The sequence below is a fragment of the Chiloscyllium punctatum genome, chromosome 46, assembly GCF_047496795.1.
Source record: "Chiloscyllium punctatum isolate Juve2018m chromosome 46, sChiPun1.3, whole genome shotgun sequence".
Lineage (NCBI taxonomy): Eukaryota > Metazoa > Chordata > Chondrichthyes > Orectolobiformes > Hemiscylliidae > Chiloscyllium > Chiloscyllium punctatum.
In genome coordinates, this window is record NC_092784.1 from 46061148 (window position 1) to 46086307 (window position 25160).

The 25160-nt window shown below is 44.9% G+C and overlaps 1 pseudogene; it reads right to left on the reverse strand.

Annotated features, from left to right (window-relative positions):
- Positions 1–17948, reverse strand: part of LOC140468095 (adhesion G protein-coupled receptor E3-like) — a 73761-nt pseudogene extending 55813 nt beyond the window's left edge.
- Between the last annotated feature and the right edge of the window lie 7212 nt (positions 17949–25160).

The following is a 25160-nucleotide window of genomic DNA, read 5'->3' on the forward strand; positions in this document are numbered from 1 at the left end:
CACATCGACCCCCAAAAGTGTAACCCACCTAGACTTATTCCCTCACCCTATTACTCTATATTTCCCCTGACTAATGCACCACAACTGCATGTCCCTGAACATTATGGGTAAATTAGCATGGTCAATAACCTAACCTGAACATCTTTGGAATGTGGGAGGAAACTGAAGTACCCAGAAGAAACCGACACGGCCATGGGGAGAATGTACAAACTCCACAAAGACAGTTGCCTGAGAGATGGAATTAAACCAGGGTCCATGGCACTGTGAGGCAGCAGTGATAAATACTGAGACAACCAAGAGATGTCCGACTGATGGGATGTCATGATGTGTTGCTGTTTGCAAGGTGGTTTATTAAGATTTGGAGGAATTTACTGTTGGCCTCATATTACAGCGGTCACTTGTTAAGTGTCATTGTTGGCAAACATTCCCTGACGCAAGTTTTAAAAGAGATTTCAAAGATCAAAGAAAATTTACAACCCAGGAACAGGACCTTTGGCCGTCCAAGCCTGAGCCGAACCAAATCCAAAGTCTAAGCCTATCACCCAATTCCGAAGGATCTGCATCCCTCTGCTCCTTACCTTCTCAAGCATCTGTCCAGACACACCTTAAATGAATCTACTGTGCCTGCCTCTACTACCTCTGCTGGCAACATGTTCCAGGCACCTGCCACCCTCTGTGTAAAGTATTTTCCATGTGTCTTCCCCCTTAAACTTTTCTCCTTTCACCTTGTATGCGTGACTCATGTTATTGAATCCCTCACCCTGGGAAAAAGCTTATCTCTATACACACTGTCTATACCTTTCATGATTTTGTAGACCTCAATTAGGTCCCCCCTCAATCTCCTTTTTTCTAATGAAAACAATCCTAACCTATTCAACCTCTCTTCATAACTAGTACCTTCCACACCAGGCAACATCCTCGTAAATCTTCTCTATTCACCCTCTCCAATGTGTCCATGTCCTTTTGATAATGTGGCGACCAGAACGATTCGAAATGTGGCCGACCCAAAGTCTTGTGCAATTTTAACATGACCTGCCAGCTTTTATAAACAATAACCTGTCTTATGAAGGCAAGCATGTCATTTGCCTTCTTGACCACTCTATCCACCTGCGCAGCCATCTTCAGGGTACAATGGACCTGAACTCCCACATCTCTCTGCTCATCAACCTTTCCCAAGGCTCTTCCATTGACAAAATAGTTTGCTCTAGAATTAGACTTCCCAAAACGTATCACCTCACAGTTGCCTGGATTGAGCTCCATCTGCCAGTTCTCCACCCAACTCTCCAGTCTATCTATATTCTCCTGTATTCTTTGACAGTCCATCATGCTTTCAGCTACTCCACCAATCTTCATGTCATCTGCAAACATACTGATCAGTTGAACAGTGCCCTATTCCAGATCATTTATGTATATCACAAACAACAATGGCCCCTGCACTGATCCCTGTGGAACACCACTGGTCACCTTTCTCCATTTCGAGAAACTCCCTTCAACTACTATTCTGTCTCCTGTTGCTCAACCAGGTCTTTATCCACCTAGCAAGAACGCCCTGCACACCATGTGACTTCACTTTCTGCATTAGTTTAGCATGAGGAACCTTATCAAACGCCTTACTAAAATCAATGTATATAACATCCTTCACCTAAAAACCTTAGTTACGTCCTCAAAGAACTCTATTAAGTTGGTCAGGCATGATCTCCCCTGCACAAAACCATGTTGTCTATCACTGGTAAGCCCATTCTTTTCCAAATATAAATAGATTTTATTCCTTAGTACCTTCTCCAGCAACTTTCCAAATACTGACGTCAGGGTCACTGGTCTGTAGTTACCTGGAAAATCCCTATTAATCTTTTTGCACAGGGGGAGAACATGAGCAACCCTCCAATCCTCCGGCTCTCTGTCATTCACTCAGGCATATAGGTGAATAAAGCAGAGAACTACCAGAGTCCTTTTCACCTGAAACCATGTGACAGGTAATGGTCACTGCAGTTTCCTTGGTTTGTGATGTTATCAGTTTACTCCCAGTGGTTTTGTACCTTTCAGTGAAATCTATTTCAAGATAGCATGGGAATAAGGGAGATGATTTTAACACCATGTGTAATTTTATGATGTTATGCTTAAAATAGATGAATTATACGTAAAAATACAGACACATAGTTGCTCCCCCTCATTGATGGATGAAGGAATAATGAGTCAAATTGAGATCCCATCACTTCAGAAAGTAGGATGTCCAGTTCTGATCACACCTACCCTTCAGTAAATTGGGAATCGTTATCTCCAGGGCCAGATGTCAGGTATGTGAGATCCGATCCCACTCAGCACTCCTTCATCCACACAAACAGTAGCCAAAAGGTGGAATCAAACCCAAGTGCCTGGCACCATGAGGCAGGAGTGCCAACCACTGAGCAACTGAGCCACCCCAGCAGTCGACTATTGAGAATTATGCTGACAATTCTCATTCCAAAAAGCAAGACTGATGATGATCTTTGTTCTAAGGATTCTCACATCTTGTATATTTATTTGGTGTCTTGATCAAGTCTGAATCCTCCATCATTGTTTATGATGTGGATGTGCCAGTGATGTGATAATGATGTTCATTCGAAAGATTCTCACATCTTGTATATTTATTTGGTGCCTTTATCAAATCTGGATACTCCACCATTTTTTATGATGTGGAGGTACCGGTTATGGACTGAGGTGGACAATGTTAAAAATCACACAACTCCAGGTCAAAGTCCAACAGGTTCATTTTGAAATCAAATAAACCTGTTGGACTAATAATCTGGTGTTGTGTGATTTTTAGCTTAATCATTATCTAGCAGAGTCATACAGCATGGAAACAGACCAGTCCATGCTGAATATAATCCCAAACTCAACTACTCCCAACTACCTGCTCCTCACCCATATCCCTCCAAACCTTTCCTATTCATGTATTTAACCAAATGTCTTTGAAATGTAGTAATTGTTCCCATGTCCACCACTTCTTAAGGAAGTTCATTCCACATGTGAACCACCCTCTCAGTAAATGAATTTGCCCTCATGTGTTTTTTTAAATCTTTCTCCTCCAACCTTATAAATGAAATCCCTCATCATCGGGAAAAGACACCAACCATTAACCTTATCTACACACCTCATTATTTTCTAAACTTCTATAACGTTGCCTCTCCATCTCCTACAATTCAGTGAAAAAGTCCTAAATATCCAGCCAGTCTTTATCACTCAAACCTACCATACCTGGCAACATCCTGGTAAATCTCTTCCTAACCTAATTAACTATTCTACTCAGTGCCAGGAACTACAAGAGAATTTTGCCTATAGAGGGCAACACTGGCCCACTTCAAGGAAAATCCCAGATTAGACCCAATGCGAAGCAAAACCCATCTCTAAATCTTCACTGATGTAGCAAAATTGCCCAACATTCACGTGTGGTCCATCAGAATGGCAGAGCCAGGTTAGCAAGGTTACTTGTTCTGCTAAAGCAACACTTCGACAATGCTAACTTAGTATATATCACCTCCTTTTACTGCAAACAGTCCCAAGCAAGCTTGCAGCACAAAAGGAGACCTTTCGGCTCATCTTGCAAGTATAGTTCTCATGGGAAGGAATTTCTCCCATGTTCCCACTCCTCATCCACCTTCCTGTAGCATTCTTTATATCAAATATATATAAAATTCTGTGAAAGTTCATTCTGAATCTGTTTCCACTGCCCTTTCTAATCACAACAACTTGTTGCATCAAAATAGTTGCCCATACATCTCCCGTAACCTGGCAACATCCTGGCAAATGTCTTCCAAATCTGATTAAATATTCTACTTGGTGCCAGGAACTACAAGAGAACTTTGTCAACACTGCCCCACTTCAAGCACTAATGGAAAATCCTAGATTAGACCCAGTGCGAAGCAAAACACATCTCCGAATCTTCGCTGATGTGGCAATGTTACATCAAAATAAGTCGGGCAACCATCCCCGATGCAAGTTTAAAAATGATTTCTGTCCTTCACCCCAGAGTACAGGTGAAGAAAGCAGAGACCTACCAGAGTCCTTATCACATAAAACGGTGTCACAGAATGGCAGTGCAAGGTTAGTAAGGTTATTTGGTCTGCTAAAGCAACACTTCGACCTTGCTAACTCAGTATATATCACCTCCTTTTACTGCAAACAAAAAGTTCCACAGAAGCTTAAAGCACACAAGGAGACCTTTCGGCCCATCTTGCCTGGAAAGGTTCTCGTTGGAAGAAAATTCTCCCATGCCCCCATGCCTCCTCTGCATTCCTGCAGCATTCTTTGTCTCAAATATATATCAAATTCTCTTCTGAAAGTTAACTCTAAGTATGTTTCCACTGCCCTTTCTAACCATAACAACTTGTTACATCAAAATAACTGCCTGTACATCTCCCATGACCTTCTACTAATTGTCTTAATTCTCGATCCTCTGATGAATGGCCCTCCTGAGAGGACAACTAAGTTTAACTTTCTGGTTCCTTCAGGATCCCCCACAATTCCCCACCACACCACCCCCTCCCTATAGGCAATCTAAATGAGTCAGCAGTGAATGGTCATGTGAAATGCAAAACATTATTGTCAAATTGTTACAATCAAATTATTAAGAGGTCCAGTAATGGCACTGAGGGGTAGCTCAGTGGTTAGCAGTGCTGCTTTACAGTGCCAGGGACCCAAGTTCGTTTCTCCCCTCAGATGTCTCTGTGGAGTTTGCATGTTTGCCCTGTGTCTGTGAGGGGTTTCCTTCGGATGATCAGCTTCCTCCCACAGATCAAAGATGTGCAGCATTTTGATCACCTGCCTGAGAACCTCAATGTGGATTGGTTGAATTGAATTAGCTTTTTGTAACATGTACTCACCTGAGTACAATGAAAAGTTCAAAAGTTGCCACTTGTAGCACCATCTTAGGTAAAACTTACCGAGATACAAATTTCTTCGGCACAAGTTCTCCAGGAAAGAAAATTAGGAAAATAACGAAACAAAAATTCCAGCATTTCAGACCGTAGGAATGAATTAGAAAAATAGAGAAAAAAATAGAATCACTACAGTGTGGAAAGAGTCCAGTTCATCCAACAAGTCCACATTGATTTTCCCCCTCTCTCCCCCACCGAAGGATAACCCACCCAGACCCATTCCCCAACCCTATTACTCAACATTTCCCCTTACTAATGCACCAAACCTACATATCCCTGAACACAATGGATAATTTAGCAGGGCCAGTTCACATAACCTGAACATCTTTGGAATTTGGGAGGAAACAGGAGCATCGGAGGAAACCCACCGACACATGGAGCGAAAGTGCAAACTCCACAGTTGCCTAAGAGATGGAATTGAACCTGGGGTCCCTGCCACTGTGAGGCAGCAGTGCTAACCACTGAGACACTCATGAAATGTCTGATTGATAGAATGTCATGATGTGTAGCTGTTTGCAAGGTGCTTTATACACATGTGGAAAAAGTCATGGTTGGCCTCAGATTACAGCGGTCCCTTATTAAGTCTCATTGGTGGCAACCATCCCCGACGCAAGCTTAAAAGTGATTTCTGTCCTTCACTCTAGAGTACAGGTGAAGAAAGCATAGACCTACCAGAGTCCTTATCACCTAATACCATGTCACGGTCAACGGTCGCTGTGGTTTCCTCAGCTTGGGGTGTCATGATTTTACTCCCAGTGGTTTTGTACCTTTCAGTGAAACCTATTTCATGATCTGGTGGAGTAAAGGAAGATGACTTAACACCACGTGTGTATTTTGTGATTCTATGCTTATAACAGACGAATTACATTCAGACATACAGACTCATAGCTGCCCCCACTTTGTTATGGATTTTGGAATAATGAATCAAATTGAGATCCCACCACTCCAGCATGTCATATCTTCATGTCTGATCCCACCTATCCTTGAGTAAATTAGGAAATCGTTAACCCCCAGTGCCAGACATCAGGTATGAGAGATCCAATCCCACTCAGCACTCCTTCGCCCACACAGTCGCCTGAGGGTTGAATCAAACCCACATCCCTGGCACCATTAGGCAGCAGTGCTAACCACTGAGCCACTGTGCCACCCCAGCAGTCAATTCAATACTCTTGTCAATTATGCTGACAATTCCCACTCCAAAAAGTGAGACTGATTGTGCTGTTCATTGGAAAGGATTCTAGCATCTCGTATATTTTATGCTGCCTTTATCAACTCTGTATAGCCCATCACTGATTACGATGTGGAGGTGCCGGTGTTGGACTGGGGTGAACAAAGTTAAAGGTCATGCAACAGGATATGATCCAAATGTTTCATTTGAAATGCAAATAAACCTGTTGGACTACTAACTTGGTGTTGTGTGATTTTTAACTTAGTCATTATTTAGTCATAGAGTCCAGCAGCATGGAAACAGGCCCTTTGGTGCAACCAGTCCATGCTGAATATAATCCCAAACTAAACTAGTCCCAACTACCTGCTCCTGGGCCACATCCCTCCAAACATTTCCTCTTCGTGTACTTATCCAAATGTCTTTGAAATGTTGTAATTTTTCCCATATCCACTACTTCCTCAGGTAGATTTTTCCACATGTGAACCACCATCTCAGTAAAAAGATTTGCCCTCATGTGTTTTTAAAATCTCCTCCAACCTTAAAAATGTGCCCTCTCATCTTGAAATCCTTCAGTCTCAGGAAAGACAACAACCATTAACCTTATCTTATGACATTGCCTCTCAATCTATTACAATCTGGTGAAAAAAGTCCTAACCTATCCATCCACTCTATATCATTCAAACCTTCCATGGCTGGCAGCATCCTGCGGTTTCCTCCCATACTCCAAAGCTTTGTGGTTAGGTGGAAGGGCCATGCTAAATTTCCCAAAGTGTCCAGGAATGGGTGGAATACCCCTGAGCAATGTTGGGATGGGGTCTGGGTCTGTGTGAGTGCTCTTCCCAGGGTCAGAGTGGATTCAGAGGCTGAGGGGTGACCTCATAGAGGTTTATATAATCATGAGGGGCATGGATAGGGTAAATAGACAGGGTCTTTTCCTTGGGTTGGGGGTGTCCAGAATTGGAAGGCATAGGTTTAAGGTGAGGGGGGAAATATTTAAAAGGGACCTAAGGATGGTGCATGTATGGAATTAACTGCCAGAGGAAATGGTGGAGGCTGGTACAATTACAGGATTTAAAAGGCCATCTAGATGGGTATATGAATAGGAAGGGTTTAGAGGGATATTGGCCAAGTGCTGGCAAATTGGACTAGGCCAGGTTGACCAATCCGGTCGGTTTGGAAGAGTTGGACCAAACGGTCTGTTTCTGTACACGAAGAGGAAATGTTTGGAGGGATGTGGCCCAGGAGCAGGTAGTTGGGACTACTTTAGTTTGGGATTATATTCAGCATGGACTGGTTGCACCAAAAGGCCTGTTTCCATGCTGCTGGACTCTGCTGACAGGCAGCAATTGCAGGTGATAGCCCCGGTGGGCCTCCTATTCCGGGTTGTAACATGTCTGTAAATATGTGCATTGCCACAGCAATCCGGGCCAGAGACTGGTGCCGATAACAGGGAGATCAATCCCCTTCCCAATGGTGCAGAGACCTGTTTCCTTGCCATTTCTATGGTGGAGGAATGGCACTACCTGCCCTTCAGATTGAGAACAGAAGATTATCTGATAACTTGCATGGATTCACCATCTGTAACGTTGAGGTCGATGATGACATGCTTGTTGTTGGAAGGCTCAGTATACTCTAAGCGGCAGCAATACTTGCCACTATCTCCCAAGCTCACATTGTGTATGGTTAAGGACACCTTGCCTTTCTCTGGGTCACCAGTGAACTGGTATTTCGAACTCAGAGGTGGTGTGATTTCCTTTCATTAAAATCAACTGGGAGTTACAATAAGAGAGGGGACAGCTCTTCCGGTCACAGCATATTGCTGATGGATGATTAGAACCAATGAAATACAGAGTGATGGAGGATCTCGCTTTGTTGAAGAAGTGGAAACTCGCTGTAACGAGAATGAAAATTATGGTCATGCGCTGTGTATTATCAAAACGGCTAAAAAGCGACAATCAAATCAAATGACTTTTAAGATCACAGTCTGCAGATGTAGCCAAAACAGATATTGTAGTGTCAAACAATCCCTTGTGCTATCAGGCAGTCTGGCACAAAGGAACAAGGCAAGGCCATTGCTGGCTCTAGCCAGTTATGGTGCTCAGTCACAACTTGAGAAGAGGGGAAAAAAAAAAGAACACAGTAAAACTGATTCCAAATCATCTTCAAAATGATGAGGTGGTGATGGCCTAGTGGTATTATCGTTGGACTATTAATCGAGAGGCCCAGGTAATTTTCTGGGGACCTGAGGTTTAAATCCCACCATGACAAATAGTGGAATTTGAATTTTTTAAAATCCTTTCACAGGATGAGGGCATCATTGGCCAGAGGGCAGTAAAGAGTCAACCACATTGCTGCGGGTCTGGAGTCACATTTAGGCCAGACAATTTGAGGATGGCAGTTTCCTTCCTTATAGGACATTAGTGACCCAGCTGGTTGTTTCCTGACAATTCACAATGGATGCATGATCATCATTAGAGTCTTAATTCTGGATTTTCATCAAATTCAAATTCCATCATCGCCCTGCCAGGATTCAAACCTGGGTACCCAGAACATTACCTGGGTCTATAGATTAACTCTCCAGTGATAATATCGTTAGGCCATTGCTCCCCAAATAAAATTAAACTCAAAATTAAAGGTCTAATGATGACCGTGAATCTACTGTCAGTTGTTAGCAAAACTCCATCTGGGTCACAAATGTCCTTTAGTGAATGAAATCTGCCATCCTTATGTGGTCTGGCCTAGAGCCACAGTAACATGGTTGATTCTTAACTGCCCTTTGGGTAATTAGGGATGGGTAATAAATGCTGGTCTCATCCCATGAATTAAATTTTTAAAAACTCATATCCAAATCAAATCTGTTTTTGCCCTCTGGTTTGGCTGATCTTCAGGTTAATACAGTCATTGCTTTGTATTTATTAATACCATTGGTTAGCAACAAATTTTATCCATCACAGATTCAAAATTAACAATTGATTTGACATTGGACAAGAGAATTCTGAATGACTACCACTCTGTGTTAGAGTGAAAGGTGATTCCAATGTTCCACTCTTGGTTCTAGCTCTACTTTTTAGATTACATCTCAAGATCCGAGATACATGGCCCATCAATCTTTTCATCCCCTGCTTGTTTGTAAGTCGACTCATATAGATCTTCTGAGCCAAGCTTATTCTTTCACATTTGAACATAGAACATAGAACAGGACAGCACAGAACAGGCCCTTCAGCCCTCAACGTTGTGCCAACCCTTTACCCTACTCTAAGATCAGACTAACCCACATACCCTTAATTGTACTATCATCTATGTGTCTATCCAGGAATCGCTTGAATGTCCCTAATGTATCTGATTCTACGACCACTGCTGGCAGTGTATTCTATGCATCAACCACTCTATGTATAAAGAAACCTACCTTTGATGTCTCCCCTAAAACTTCCTCCAAATACCTTAAAATTATGTCTCCTTGTGATAGATAGATCCCTTTGTGGGAAAAAGTCTCTGGCTATCCATGCCTCTCATCATTTTGTACACCTCTATCAAGTCACCTTTCATCCTTCTTCACTCCAATGAGAAAAGCCCCAGCTCACTCAACTTTTCTTCATAAGATATGCCCTCCAGTCCAGGCAGCAGACCAGTATATCTCCTCTGCACCCTTTCTGAAGCTTCTACATCCTTATAATGAAGCAACCAGAACTGTACACGATATTCCAAGTGTAGTCTCGTCAAAGCTTTATAGAGCTGCAACATAACCTCATGGCTATTAAACTCAATCCTCCTGTTAATGAAAACTAACACACCATACGCCTTCTTAATAACCCTATCAACTTGGGTGTAAACTTTGATGGATCTGTAGACGTGCACCACAAGATCCCTCTGTTCCACCACAGTGCCAGGAATCCTGCTTTAACCCTGTAATCTGCATTCAAATTCAACCTTCCAAAATGAATCACTTCACTCTTTTCCAGGTTAAATTCCATCTGCCACTTCTCAGCCCAGCTCTGCATCCTGTCAATGTCCCGTTGCAACCTACAACAGCCCTCCACACTATCCACAACTCCAGCAACCTACATGTCATCGGCAAACTTACTAACCCAACCTTCCACTTCCTCATCCAAGTCATTTATAAAACTCACAAAAAGCAGAGGTCCCAGGACCAATCCCTGAAGAATATCACTGGTCACCAAACTCCAGGCTGAATACTTTCCATCCATTACCACCCTCTGTCTTCTATGAACCAGCCAATCTTGACAAGATTAGAGTGGTGCTGGAAAAATACAGCAGGTCAGACAGCATCTGGAAAATCGATGTTTTGGGCAAAAGCCCTTAATCCTGATGTGGTTTTCCAGCACCACTCTAATCTCCAGCATCACCCACTTTTGCCAGCCAATCCCATATCCAGACAGCAAAATTTCCCTGTATCCCATGCTTCCTTACTTTCTGAATGATCCTACCATGGGGAACATTATCAAATGGCTTGCTAAAATCCATATACATTTCATCCTCTGCTCTACGTTCATCAATGTGTTTTGTCACATTCTCAAAAATTTAATAAGGCTTGTGAGGCATGACCTGCCCCTCACAAAGCCATGCTGATTATCTCTAATCAAACTATGATTTTCCAAATAATCATCAAACCTGTCTATCAGAGTCCTCTCCAATAATATGCCCAGATCAGACATAAGACTGACTGTAATTCCCAGGGTTATCCCGATTCCATTTCTTAAATAAGGGGAATAACATTTGCCAGCCTCCATTCATCTGGTACTACTCTAGTTGTCAGTGAGGACACAAAGAACCTTGGCCAAAAGTGCAGCAATCTCTTCCCTTGTTTCCCGTAGCAACCTTTGATATAAAGGTATAAATTCCATCCTTCTCTTTAAATATCATCTCTGCAATGTGGAAGCAGACCATTTAGCCCATTGAGTTTACACTGACCTTCCAAGCAGTATCCCACCCAATCCCTCTAACCCCGCAATTCCCATGGCTGACCCACCTAGACTGCACATCCCTGAACAATTTCCCATGGCTAACACACTTATCCTGCATATCCCTGGACATAATGGGCAATTTAGCATGGCCAGTCGAGCTCACCTGCATATCCCCAAACACAATGGGTAACGTAGCATGGCCAATCCACTCTCACCTGCACATCTTTGGACTGTGGGTTAAAACTGGAGCACCCAGAGAAAATCCAAACAGACACAGGGAGAATATCCAATTTCCACACAGACAGTCACTTGAGGGTGGAATTAAACCAAGGTCACTGGCGTGTGAGGCAGCAGTGCTGATCACTGAGTCACCATGCCACCCCTACTCAACATGAACAAAGCCACCTAACACGTTCCATTCCTGCCTGCCCTGTCAAAAAGTCACAGAATCCTGAATGTTTAGTTCATGACTTCAACTGCTCTGGCCGACAGTGGAAACAAGAGTGTCAAGACTTGGGATATTGACCGCTGTGCAGTTATTTAAATCTCTGAATAGATTGACATTAAAAATAGGTTAAATAAAAAATAAACAAAATTAAAGCTGAGAGCTCTCTTGTGGCACATTGGTCCTGTCGCTACTCCTGCACTGGAAGGCAATGGGTGCAAGTCCTAGCTGCTCCGGATGTGTGTAATAACATCTCTGAACAGGTTGATTTAGAAAAGTATGTCAATTTTTGTTAAAATTAAAGCTGTATTTCTATGCATCTTATTTGACTACGTTGGATGGAAGTGAGAACAAAAACAAATCAGGCGAGAAAGCCATCTCCTTATGGCACAGAAGTAGAGTCCCTATCCCTGAACTGGGAGACTAGGGTTCAAGTCCTACCTGTCCCAATGGTATAATAGCATTGCTGAACAGGTTAATTAGAAAAATATGCTAAATTAAAAAGAAAGATGAACAGGGCCCTCTTGTGGCACAGTGGTAGTGTCCCTAGCAATGAGCCTGGAGGTTCCGGTTCCACCTGCTCCTGAAGCATGTTGCAACAAGAAATAAACAGGAGCATTAGACATCCTGTTTCACTCTGAGAGAGGGCTCTGATGGAGTGAATCAGTGTCAAGGACTCTCTACATTTAAATCAAGGGTGACTTGGTGAAGGGGAATACCAGCCTCCATGGAGTTGTTTCATTCTCACTTGGTCTCTTTTTCACTCAGGTAACTGACTGTGCACCTTTACAGCTGAAGTCTGAATTCTATCCCCTTGTGTACAGAAAGGCTCGGCTACTGTGAACCTTTCCTGCTAAGTTTCTATGTCTATTCATGACATTGCAATGATTCATGAAGCAGGAAGCTCAAAGTCTTCTTGGGCCTTGACTTTCCAGATTTACATCACTTCAGTAGTACCTTGTTCTGTCCTAATTGACCACATCTTCACCAATTCACTCAACCTAACAAAGTGCCTTTGCAATTTCACACTACGATCTTCTGTATTTTTTATCACACAGCCCATCTTTTCTAACCTTCAAATTTGGGTATTTGCCTTTTACACCATTATAGAGGATATTAGAGCCTAGAGTCCGACAGCACTGAAACAGATTCTTCAGTCCATCCAGTCCATGCGACCACAATTCCAAACTAGTCCCACCTGCCTGCTCCTGACCCATATGCCTCCAAACCTTTCCTGTTCATGCACTTATCTAAATGTTTTTAAATCCACATCCATCACTTCCTCAGGAAGAACATTCCACAGACAAACCGCCCATCTGTTTGCCCCTCATGTCTTTTTTAAATCTCTCTCTCCTCTCACCTAAAAAATGTGCCCTCTCGTCTTGAAATCTCCCATCTTAGGGAAAAGACAACTACTATTAACTCTATCTATGCCCCCTCATGATTTTATAAACTTCTATCATGTTGCTTCAAAACCTCCTATGCTCTAGTGAATAAAGTCCCAGCTTTTCTTTATAACTCAAACCTGGGCAACATCCTGGTAAATCTCTTCCGTATCCTCTCCAGATTAATATTTTGCTTTCTATAACTGAGTGACCTGAACTGAAAAAATAAGAGGCCTTAGCAAAGTCCTGTACAACCTCAACATGAGGTTGGTAGATGGTAAATATTCAGCATGGAGTCCAGTTACAAGTGGAGTTCCGCAGGGATCAGTTCTGGGTCCTCTGCTGTTTGTAATTTTTATTAATGACTTAGATGAGGGAGTCGAAGGGTGGGTCAGTAAATTTGCAGATGATACAAAGATAGGTGGAGTTGTGGACAGTGAGGAGGGCTGTTGTCGGCTGCAGAGGGACTTAGATATGATGCAGAGCTGGGCTGAGGAGTGGCAGATGGAGTTCAACCCTGCCAAGTGTGAAGTTGTCCATTTTGGAAGAACAAATAAGAATGCGGAATACAGGGTTAATGGTAGGGTTCTTGGTCAGGTGGAGGAACAGAGGGATCTTGGGGTCTATGTACATAGATCTTTGAAGGTTGCCACTCAGGTGGATAGAGTTTGTAAGAAGGCCTATGGAGTATTATCGTTCATTAGCAGAGGGATTGAATTCAAGAGTCGTGAGGTGATGTTGCAGCTGTACAGGACTTTGGTTAGGCCACATTTGGAGTACTGTGTGCAGTTCTGGTCGCCTCACTTTAGGAAAGATGTGGAAGCTTTGGAGAGGGTGCAGAGAAGATTTACCAGGATGTTGCCTGGAATGGAGAGTAGGTCGTACGAGGATAGGTTGAGAGTTCTCGGCCTTTTCTCGTTGGAACGGCGAAGGATGAGGGGTGACTTGATAGAGGTTTATAAGATGATCAGAGGAATAGATAGAGTAGACAGTCAGAAACTTTTTCCCCGGGTACAACAGAGTGTTACAAGGGGACATAAATTTAAGGTGAAGGGTGGAAGGTATAGGGGAGATGTCAGGGGTGGGTTCTTCACCCAGAGAGTGGTGGGGGCATGGAATGCGCTGCCCGTGGGAGTGGTAGAGTCAGATTCATTGGCGACCTTTAAGCGGCATTTGGATAGGTACATGGATGGGTGCTTAATCTAGGATAGAAGTTCGGCACAACATCGTGGGCCGAAGGGCCTGTTCTGTGCTGTATTGTTCTATGTTCTATGTTCTATGACGTCCCAACTCTGAGACTCAAAGGTGAAAGCAACGAAGACAAATTTGCCAAACGCCTTTTTAACTACCCTGTCTACATGCAACACAAACTTCAAAGAATTATGTACTTGCACTCCTATGTCTCCCTATTTTACAACACTTCCCGAGGCTCTACCATTAATTCTATAAGCCCTATCCTTCAACATACTGATTACTTGAGGATCTAACACAGACTCTCATAGGATGTAAGCAGTGTTGCTCTGCCGATATGATTCCAGCCCAATGACCATATTCTCTGTCTCCTTCCACCATTTATTGCAAACTTCTTCCACATCGATACATTGTGGTTGCAAGTATAAAATAACTGATACAGTCGTATCCATTAGCACTTTCCACTGCGTAAAAGGAGTGGATACTATTGACAAAAGGACTCCAAACTGAAGAAGAAACTAAAAGTTTCATGTCTTACCATATCCATCAGTGCTTTCATTCCAGATAGTCCAAAACAGCAATGCTAGGAAACAAAAAAATATATATTTCCTAATTATATGCGAACAGTTTTTGGAAAATATATTAATAAGGGAGTGCATCAGGAAATGAGATTTCTTGTAGTGCAGTGAGTTGTTTAGTTTACGTGGGCTTCGTGATTTTTTTTCCTGGAATAATTTAATCAAACAACAACAACTGCAACTTGCATTCACATAGCAGCCTTGACAGCCCCCAAACTATGTCATGGGTGCAGGCACAGAAAGAGATATCAGGATGGATGAGATTTAAGGAGATTTGGAAAATGAGAAGAGAAAGGTAGAGGGACAAAGATGAAAGCATTCCACACTATTCAGCCTATCCCCGAAAGGACTTTTTAAAAATTATTGCACAGAGATCTTCTTCCTGATCTCTCCGCCCCCATCCCCTCTCCGGCCTGTCGCCCTCACCTTAACCTCCTTCCACCTATCGCATTCCCAACGCCCCTCCTCCCTACCTTTTATCTTAGCCCGCTTGGCACACCCTCCTCATTCCTGAAGAAGGGCTTATGCCCGAAACGTCGATTCTCCTGCTCCTTGGATGCTGCCTGACCTGCTGCGCTTTTTCAGCAACACATTTTTCAGCTATTGTTTAACCATAGCTAGCTGACACATCCCTGGACACTATGGAGCAATTTCCCATGGCCAATCCACTCTAACCTGCATGTCCCTGGGCACTATGGGTAATTTAGCATGGCCAATCCACCCTAACCTGCACGTCCCTGGACACTATGGGTAATTTAGCATGGCCAATCCACCCCAACCTGCACAGCTTTGGAATGTGGGAGGAAACCCACGCAGACACAGGGGAGAATGTACATACTCCACAGGCATTCGCCTGAGGGTGGAATCGAATCCGAGTCCCTGGCGTAGTGAGGCAGCAGGGCTAACCACTGTGCAAGGCTAGTTCAGTTCCGGGCTTGTGGAGATCTGGTGGTCCGGTGGTATTGAGCTGTAGCCTCTGAGCTTGATGCGTCAGGTTGGAATCCTCCTCCAAGTCTTGACAATCAGAAACGGTTTGTCATATCTCGGCCAACCTGGAAAGCCATCGGTTACACTGATTGTAGGCAGTGAGAGTGTTCCTGGTCAGCAGTGGGAGATCCAGTCGATTCCAACACTGGTTCTATCCCCGGCTGTACTCTGTGATAAAACTCCTCCTCACTGGAAGAGACTACAAGAAGGAAATAAATTGTTCAGCTGCTGATTTTCACTCTCCCTCTCTAAAAGACGTTGGCTGGAACTTGCCGCTTTAGTCGATCCCCATGACAGTGCAGAGCACATATTATTGAGCTGGAGGCATTATCTCCTGGATCGATGCTAACTGTGCGGCGATTCGATACAAGGAATGGGGAACAATCACCCAGCGATGAGTAGGGACAGGGCTAAAGATGAAACAAGATGCACTGCACTGGGATAGCAGCTCTGTCGAATAGTATTTGTAGTAACATTAATGACTACGTCCAGCCTTGATGGAACAACTGATATATTTCAACAGGATTCCGGTGAGCGGCTCTTTACTATATAAGAGCAAGGCTGCTAAGTCTTCATCATTGCTTTTCCTGCAGCAATTTCTATTTAGTTTCAACATTACCAAGGACAGAGTCTGGGACCAGAACCTCAGTCAAACAAGTTCCTGCAGGCTCCTAGTGTCCCAGGCCCAACCATCTTGACTTCCTTCATCAACCACCTTCGTTCCATCATTCTGGGCTCCTTCCTATCGGAAGGATGTTGGGAAACTTGAAAAGGTTTCAGAAAAGGTGTTGCCAGGTTTGGAGGATTTGAGCTATAGGGAGAGGCTGAATAGGCTGGGGCTGTTTTCCCTGGAGGGTCAGAGGCTGAGGGGTGACCTTATAGAGATTTATAAATCATGAGGGTCACGGATAGGATAATAGCCAAGGTCTTTTCCCTGGGGTGGGGGAGTCCTGAACTAGAGGGCATAGGTTTAGGGTGAGAGGGGAAAGATATAAAAGAGACCTAAGGGGCAACTTTTTCACACAGAGGGTGGTATGTGTATGGAATGAGCTGCCAGAGGAAGTGGTGGGGGCTGGTACAATTACAGCATTTAAAAGGCATCTGGATGGGTATATGAATAGGTAGGATTTGGAGGGATATGGGCCATATTCTGGCAAATGGGACTAGATTAGTTTATGATATCTGGTCGGCGAGTTGGACTGAAGGGTCTGTTTCCGTGCTGTACATCTCTATGATTCTATGAGGTCAGAGGTAGGGATGTTTGCTAATGAGTGCACAATGTTCAGCACCATTCACCACTCCTCAGGTACTGAAGCAGTGTCTGTTCAAATACAGCAAGATCTGGACAATATCCAGACTTGGGCTAAAAAAAGAGCAGGTAGCATTCGCATGTCACAAATGCCAGGCAATGTCTACCTCCAGTAAAAGAGAATCTAATCATTACCACTTGACATTCAATGGCATCACCATCATTGACTACGCCATTATCGATGACCTGGGGCCTTCCATTGACCAGAAACTCAACTGGGTTAGCCATATAAACACTGTGGCTATAAAAACAGGTCAGAGAGGAATACTGCGGTGAGTAACTCACCTCCTGACTCCCCCAAGGCCTGTCCACCATCTACAAGGCACAAGTCAGGAGTGGGATGGAATACTCCCCACATACCTGGATGGGTGCAGCTCCAAGAACACTCAAGAAGCTCGACACCATCCAGGACAAAGCAGCCCCCGCTTAATTGGCACCACATCCACAAACATCCAGGCCCCCTTACAAGATGCACTGCAGAAATTCACAAACCACATCTTCCTAAGCCCACGACCACATACATCTAGAAGGACAAGGGCAGCAGATATATGGGAACACCACCCCCTGCAAAGTCCTGTCCAAGCTGCTCCCCATCCTGACTTGGAAATATATTGCTATTCTTTCAGTGTCGCTGGGTCAAAATCCTGGAATTCCCTCCCTGAGGGCATTGTGGGTCAACCCACAGCAGGTGGACTGCAGCGGGTCAAGAAGGCAGCTCACCCCCACCTTCTCAAGGGGCAACGAGGGACGGGCAATAAATACTGGGTCCTGCCAGTGAGTGGCGAATGGTGTTGACCAACTGCTCAGGTGCCTATACCTGAATGATTTGGAACATTAAGCTCAGCAGTGCCAGGTCAGTTGTCCCCTCGATTCCCGGGCCAGCCTCAACACGTTTTTGTAGAATCCCTACAGTGCGGAAGCAGGCCATTCGGCCCATCGAGCCCACACTGACCCTTTGAGGAGGATCCCACCCAGTCCCAGGTCTCTGCTCTTCAGGTTTGAGTCTATCTCATGAAGCTTATTTGTCTTTGTGGTGTTGCTGTGCGTCATTCTCCCCAGAGGACCCACACATACTGTGAGTGTTATGTACAATTCTGGGCACCCTGTTATAGGAAACAAAAAGGTAAACTGGAAAAAGTGCAAAGAAGGTTTCACAGGGATGTTGCCAGGACCAGGAGGCCTGAGTTACAGGGAGGAGTTGGTCAGGGGTTGGTCCTTGGAATGTCGGAGAATGAGGGGTGACCTTACTGAGGTGTATAAAATCCTGAGGCGCATTGATAGGATGAATGCATGTCGTCTTTTCCCCAGGGATGGGGAACTGAAAACTAGAGGGCATAGGTTGAAGGTGAGAGGGGAAAGATTTAAGGAGGACCTGAGGGGCAACTTCTTCACACAGAGGGTGGTGCGTGTATGGAATGGGCTGCCAGAGGAAGTGGTTGAGGCTGGTACAATAGCAACGTTTTAAAAACATTTGGACAGGTACATGGATGGGAAGGGTGTAGAAGGATAGGGACCAAATGTGGACAGTTGGAACTGGCTGAGTGGGCACCGTGGTCAGCATGGAACAGTTTGGGCCAAAGGGCTTGTTGCCATGACATTATGACAATATGAGGCTGCTGGATGCCACTGGATTGAAGTGGCTAAGTGTCCTGAGGCCAAATGTGGGCCTTTTTCTTGTTAAGTGAGCTGCAATTGGCTAATTTGGCAGTGCCAGGTGGGATGGGACATTCATAGAACATAGAACAATACAGCACAGAACAGGCCCTTCGGCCCACGATGTTGTGCCGAACTTCTAACCTAGATTAAGCACCCATCCATGTACCTATCCAAATGCCGCTTAAAGGTCGCCAATGATTCTGACTCTACCACTCCCACGGGCAGCGCATTCCATGCCCCCACCACTCTCTGGGTAAAGAACCCACCCCTGACATCTCCCCTGTACCTTCCACCCTTCACCTTAAATTTATGTCCCCTTGTAACACTCACTTCCTAAGTTATGACGATACCCCCACAGACAGCTGTTATTGCAAACGCGTTTTCCTTAAATCCTTATTGATCCGAGCTTCTCACGAGGACTCACACAAGAATTAGGAACAAATTTAAGTATGCTTCACAGTTTGATAAGATCTCAGACTGTCTTTAATTCCACTGTTCCCTCATGCCCTTCACTCCCGTGTCGATCAAAAACCTGTCTAACCCAGCCTTGATCGGAAACAAGAGGTGCTGGAGATCACAGTGTGGTCAGGAAACAGAGCAAGCTGACGTTTCGAGGCAAGATACACTGACTGTATATTTCTCGACAGCGATAAACTGCGGATGCTGTAGACCTGAAACGAAAACAGGAGAAGCACAGAAGGTCTGGCAGCATCCGCTGAGAGAGAGAGAGAGAGAGAGAGGAATAAAGTTCGCATTTCTGACCTGATTCTTCACAGGAATCTCAGCGTTCTGAAGAAAAGTCACACTGGACTCGAAAAGTTATCTCTGTTTCTCTCTCTGCAATGTGGTTTATCCTTGAATGTATCTAATGACCCAGGGCGCCAGAGCTTGCTGGGGGAGAGAAATCTAAATTCTGAAGGTAGATAGGTGTCCTAATCTCTGTCCTGAATGAGAGACCCCTAACTTTTAATCTGACTCCCTTTGGTTTAGATTCCTCCACGGGGGAAGCATTCACCCTATCATGAGATCTTTGTCTCTTATTGGTGTCTCTCACTCATCAACACTATCATGGCTATAGGTTATTAACCCCTACAGCACAGGACAGAAGTTCTAACTGGCAGCGCATTGCTCCTGTGCAGTGACACATAACACAATAGGAAGGCAGGATCACGACAAGTTATTGGGCTGTTTGTGTGAAAATGGTGCAGCCCTGCCATTGTAGAGTGATTTATTAAGCATAAGATGGCCTCTGGTTTACCGAACCTTGCTTCTGTACATTATAATGGCTTTATAATTGCTACGTGGAATTTAAATTGCCCTCATGCCTACGTCTGTTTATTGTGGTTACAGAGAGTTTGTAGGAAGCCAGAGCAGAGAGCACTGTAGATTTGCACAGCACCTTCCACTTAATGAAGCATCAATAGGCAGTTGACAGGAGCGTTATCAAACAACATAGGACACTATGCCAGTCACGGAGATATTGACCAAGAGCTTGGTTTTAAGAAGCAACCTGGAGGGCAAAATGAGGTGGAGAGAAGACTACAAGGATGTCTACCTCGGGCTTATGAAAATGTAACCATCATCCCTTTCTGAGGGCTTTTATGGTGCTGTGGGAATGTCCATTCCTGTGGGCTAGTCTCACCTGATCCACTGATGTCCACACAGGCTAATTTCAAAATTCACCCCTTTCGAGTTGGATCCACTGATGTCCACACAGGCTAATTTCAAAATTCACCCCTTTCGAGTTGACAGTCAACAACAGAGAATACTGGAGAAACTCAGCAACATCTGCGGAGACAGAAAGCAGAGTTAATGTTTTGTGTCTGGAACTGATTTGAATTGAATTGAACTGAGTTGAATTTATTGTCATGTGTACCGAGGGACAGTGAAAAGCTGCGAGCAAGACAGGCAGATCACAGAGTTAAGTCGCGTAGATAAGTAAATAATAGGGAAACAGCGTCAAAAATACAAACACAGGTACAGGCAAATGTTAAGTGTTTGTGAGTCCATTCAGCATTCTAACAACAGTTGGGTAGAAACTGTTTTGAAACTGGCTGGTGTGTGTGTCCAAGCTTCTGTACCTTCTCCCCGATGTAGAGAAACATTGCCAGGGTGGGATGGATCTTTGAGAATGCTGGTGGCCTTTCCCTGACAGTGGGCCTGGTAGATGGATTCTATAGATGGGAGGGCATGAATTAACAGAGGGGTAATCTCATCAATGAGGAATGAACAAAGATACTCTCTCTAAGTGAGGCAATGACACAACGGTTTTGTTACTGAAGTCCTAAAATCCAGGCCATATTCTTAGTTCAAATCCCATTATAGCAGAGGGTAGAATTCAAATTTTTTAAAAAATCTCAAATTAAAAGTCTAGTGATGAAGGTGAAGCCATTGTTAATTATCATAAAAGCCCAATTTACAGAATCCCTACAGTGTAGAAAGAATTCATTTGGCCCATCAAGTCTGCACGAACACTCTAAAATGTATCCCGCCCAGACACCACCCTATTTCTATGACCCGACATTTCCCACGGCTAACCCACCTAGCCTGCACATCCCTGGGCACTATGGGTAATTTAGCATGGCCAATCCACCCTAACCTACACATCCCTGAACACTATGGGTAATTTAACATGGTCAATCCACCCTAACCTCACATCCCTGAACACTATGGGTAATTTAGTATGGCCAATCCACCCTAACCTGCACATCCGTGGGCACTATGGGTAATTTAGCATGGCCAATCCACCCTAACCTACACATCCCTGAACACTATGGGCAATTTAGCATGGCCAATCCACCCTAACCTGCACATCCCTGGGCACCATGGGTAATTTAGCATGGCCAATCCACCCTAACCTCACATCCCTGAACACTATGGGTAATTTAGCATGGCCAATCCACCCTAACCTGCACATCCCTGGGCACTATGGGTAATTTAGCATGGCCAATCCACCCTAACCTCACATCCCTGAACACTATGGGTAATTTAACATGGCCAATCCACCCTAACCTGCACGTCCCTGGGCACTATAGGTAATTTAGCATGGCCAATCCACCCTAACCTGCACACCCCTGGGCACTATGGGTAATTTAGCATGGCCAATCCACCCTAACCTGCACATCCCTGGGCACTATGGGTAATTTAGCATGGCCAATCCACCCTAACCTACACATCCCTGAGCACTATGGATAATTTAGCATGGCCAATCCACCCTAACCTATACATCCCTGAGCACCATGGGTAATTTAGCATGGCCAATCCACCCTAACCTTCACATCCCTGAGCACTATGGGTCATTTAGCATGGCCAATCCACCTTAACCTCCACATCCCTGAGCACTATGGGTAATTTAGCATGGCCAATCCACCCTAACCTGTACATCTTCAGACTGTGGGAGGAAACCGGAGCACCCAGAGGAAACCCACGCAGACATGGGGAGAACATGCAAACTCCACACAGACAGTCACCCGAGGCCGAATGCGAACCTGGGTCCCTGGAGCTGTGAAGCAGCCGTGCTAACCAATGGGCCTTTGCCCTAGTCTGGCCTCCTTGTGACTCCAGACCCATTGCTGTCTGTAAATGTTCTCTCCAGCAAGCTGATTGGTTGGAACTAACAGCAGTGCGATGTAACTAGCGAATGACCAGTTGGCTTCTGTCCAGGCATGGGCATATCCAGCCCTGACAGTTCTCCTTACTGATACCTGGGGATGGTGCCAAAACTCAGAGACCCATGGGATCATACTTGACACACCCGCCCCCATCACAGGGTGACCACACAGCACAGGTAGGAACACAGTGGAGTTGCCCTGGGAATACTCAACATTGACTCTGGACCCCATGAGGTCTCATGGCATTAGTTCAAATATGGGCAAGGAAACCTCCTGCTGATTACCACATGCTGTCCTCCCTCAGCTGATGAACAACACTTGGAGGATGCCCTGAGGATGGCAAGGGCACTCTGGATGGGGGATTTCAATGCCCACCACCAAGAGTGGCTCGGCAGCAGCACTACTGATCGCGTCGGTCAGGTCCGAAAGGACATAACTGGTAGACCAGGCCTGTGGCAGGTGGTGAGAGAACCAACAAGAGGGAAAAACATCCCTGACCTCAGCCTTACCAATCTGCCAGCTGCAGATGCATCTGTCCATGACAGTATCGGTAAGAGTGACCACCGCACTGGCCTTGTGGAGACAAAGTCCCACCTTCACATTGAGAACACCCTCCATCGTGTTGTGTCACACTATCACTTGCTAAATGGGACAGACTTCAAACAGATGGAGCAGCTCAAGATTGGGCATCCATGAGGCATTGTGGGTCATCAACAGCAGCAGAATTGTTCTCCAGCACAATCTGTAACCTCATGGTCTGGCATATCCCCCACTCAACCATTACCATCAAGCCAGGGGATCAACCCTGGTTCAGTGGAGAGGGCAGGAGGGCATGTTGGGAGCAGTACCAGGCACACCTGAAGATGAGGTGCCAACCTGGTGAAGCCACCAAACAGCTCTACTTGCACACCAAACAATGTAAGCAGCAATTGATAGACAGAGCTCAGCGATCCCACATCCAACGGATCAGATCCAAGCTCCGCAGTCCTGCCCCATCCAGTTGTGAACGGTGGTGGACAATTAAACAACTCAATGGAGGAGGAGTCTCCACCAAGATCCCCACCCCTCAATGATGGAAGTGCCCAGCACGTCAGTGTAAAGGATAAGGCTAAAGCATTCACAGCAATCTTCAGTCAGAACTGCTGAGTGGATGATCCATCTCGGCCTCCTCCAGTGGTCCCCAACATCACAGATACCAATCTTTGGCCAATTTGAATCACTCCACGTGATATCCAGAAACAGTTGGAGGCACTGGATGCTGCAAAGGCTGTGGGCCCTGACAATGTTCCAGCAATAGGACTGAAGGCTTGTGCTCCAGAACTTGCAGCTCCCTGAGCCAATCTGTTGTAGCACAATTACAACACTGGCATCTACCTGACAATGTGGAAAATTGCTCAGGTATGTCCTGTACATAAAAAAAACAGGACAAATCCAACCCAGCCAATGACCGCCCCATCGGTCTACCCTCTATCATCAGTAAAGTGGTGGAAGGTGTCACCAACAGCGCTATCAAGCAGCACCTACTCAGCACTAACCTGCTCAGTGACGCCCAGTTTGTGTTCCCCCAGGGTCACTCAGCTCCTGGCCTCATTACAGCCTTGGGTCAAACACGGACGAAAGAGCTGAATTCCAGAGGGGAGTGACAGCCCTTGACATCGAGGCTGCATTCCGCTGAGTGTGGCATTGAGAAGCCCTGGCAAAATTAGAGTAATTGGGAATCAGGGAAAAGGTTGGTTGGAGTTATGGTTGGCATATAGGAAGATGGCCGTGGTTGTTGGAAATCGGTTATTTCAGCTCCAGGACATCTCTGCTGGAGTTCCTCAGGGTAGTGTCCTCGGCCCAACCATCTTCAGCTGCTTCACCGATGACCTTCCCTCCATCATTAAGTCAGAAATGGGGATGTTGGCCAATGATTGCACGATGTTCAGCACCACTTGCAACTCCTCAGGTACTGAAGCAGTGCGTGCTCAAATACAGCAAGACCTGGACAATATCCCGGTTTGGTCTGACAAGTGGCAAGTCTTACAACTCAGTTGAGAAAGTGCACTTATTCTCAAGCTCCAGCATGCCTGGGATCATTGCAAAAGGGCAATGATTTAAACAAAGCTCATAAAATCTCTGATTTACCTGTCAGTTAGAATTGAGTCAACAAAAAATAAATCACTGACCCCAGGTTCCTGCATTTAACAAGAACTGTTGTTTACTGTGAAGTCGTAAGGCCTAATCACAATTAAAGAGCTATAAGCAATCAACAAATGGCTGTACTAGTTAAAATTCTAAACCTCCTTTTAAAAGCCCCTATAAACATATACAGACTGACACAGATTAAAAACAAAACAAAAACAAAGCATTGGTTTTCTGGATGGGAGAGAAAAGCTGGGGAACACAGTTCAGTAGCACCAGTCTGCAGGGTTCATTGAGATGATCCTTTTGGCTGACCACTCTCCTTTCTCCAGGTTCATTAACCTCTCTGCACAAGGCACAGGGTCATTGATACGCTAACCACAAAGCCTCTTATTTATTCATTAGAAGCACAAAAGGCTGTTGTGATGGTATCCCTATCTCTGAGTCAGGAGATCTGCATTCAAGTCCCACCAGCTCTAGAAGTGTGTAGTAACACTTCGCTTAGAAAATATCTACAGCAACTGAGTAGAAGCAACTGAGTGGTTCTCTTCTGGCTACAGGTATTTTTACTGCAGAGAGGAGAGAAGACACACACACACAACCACTTGCTCAGTCCAAAGGCTCCTCCTCATATCGTTCATTCCCACAAGTTATTCAGCTTTCTAGGAACCTATCAGAGAGTTGTTGCCAGGCTCATGACCTATGGTCACAATTACACAAACCAATCAGCTACTTGTTGTCAATATAATATCACTCCATGCCCACACATCCCTCCCCATGTGCTGTGCCATCTATAATCAGTGTTCCCACAAAGCAGCAGTGTAAACACCACACTTAAAATGTTTCTGTAACTTGTTTTTAAAAGTGCAGC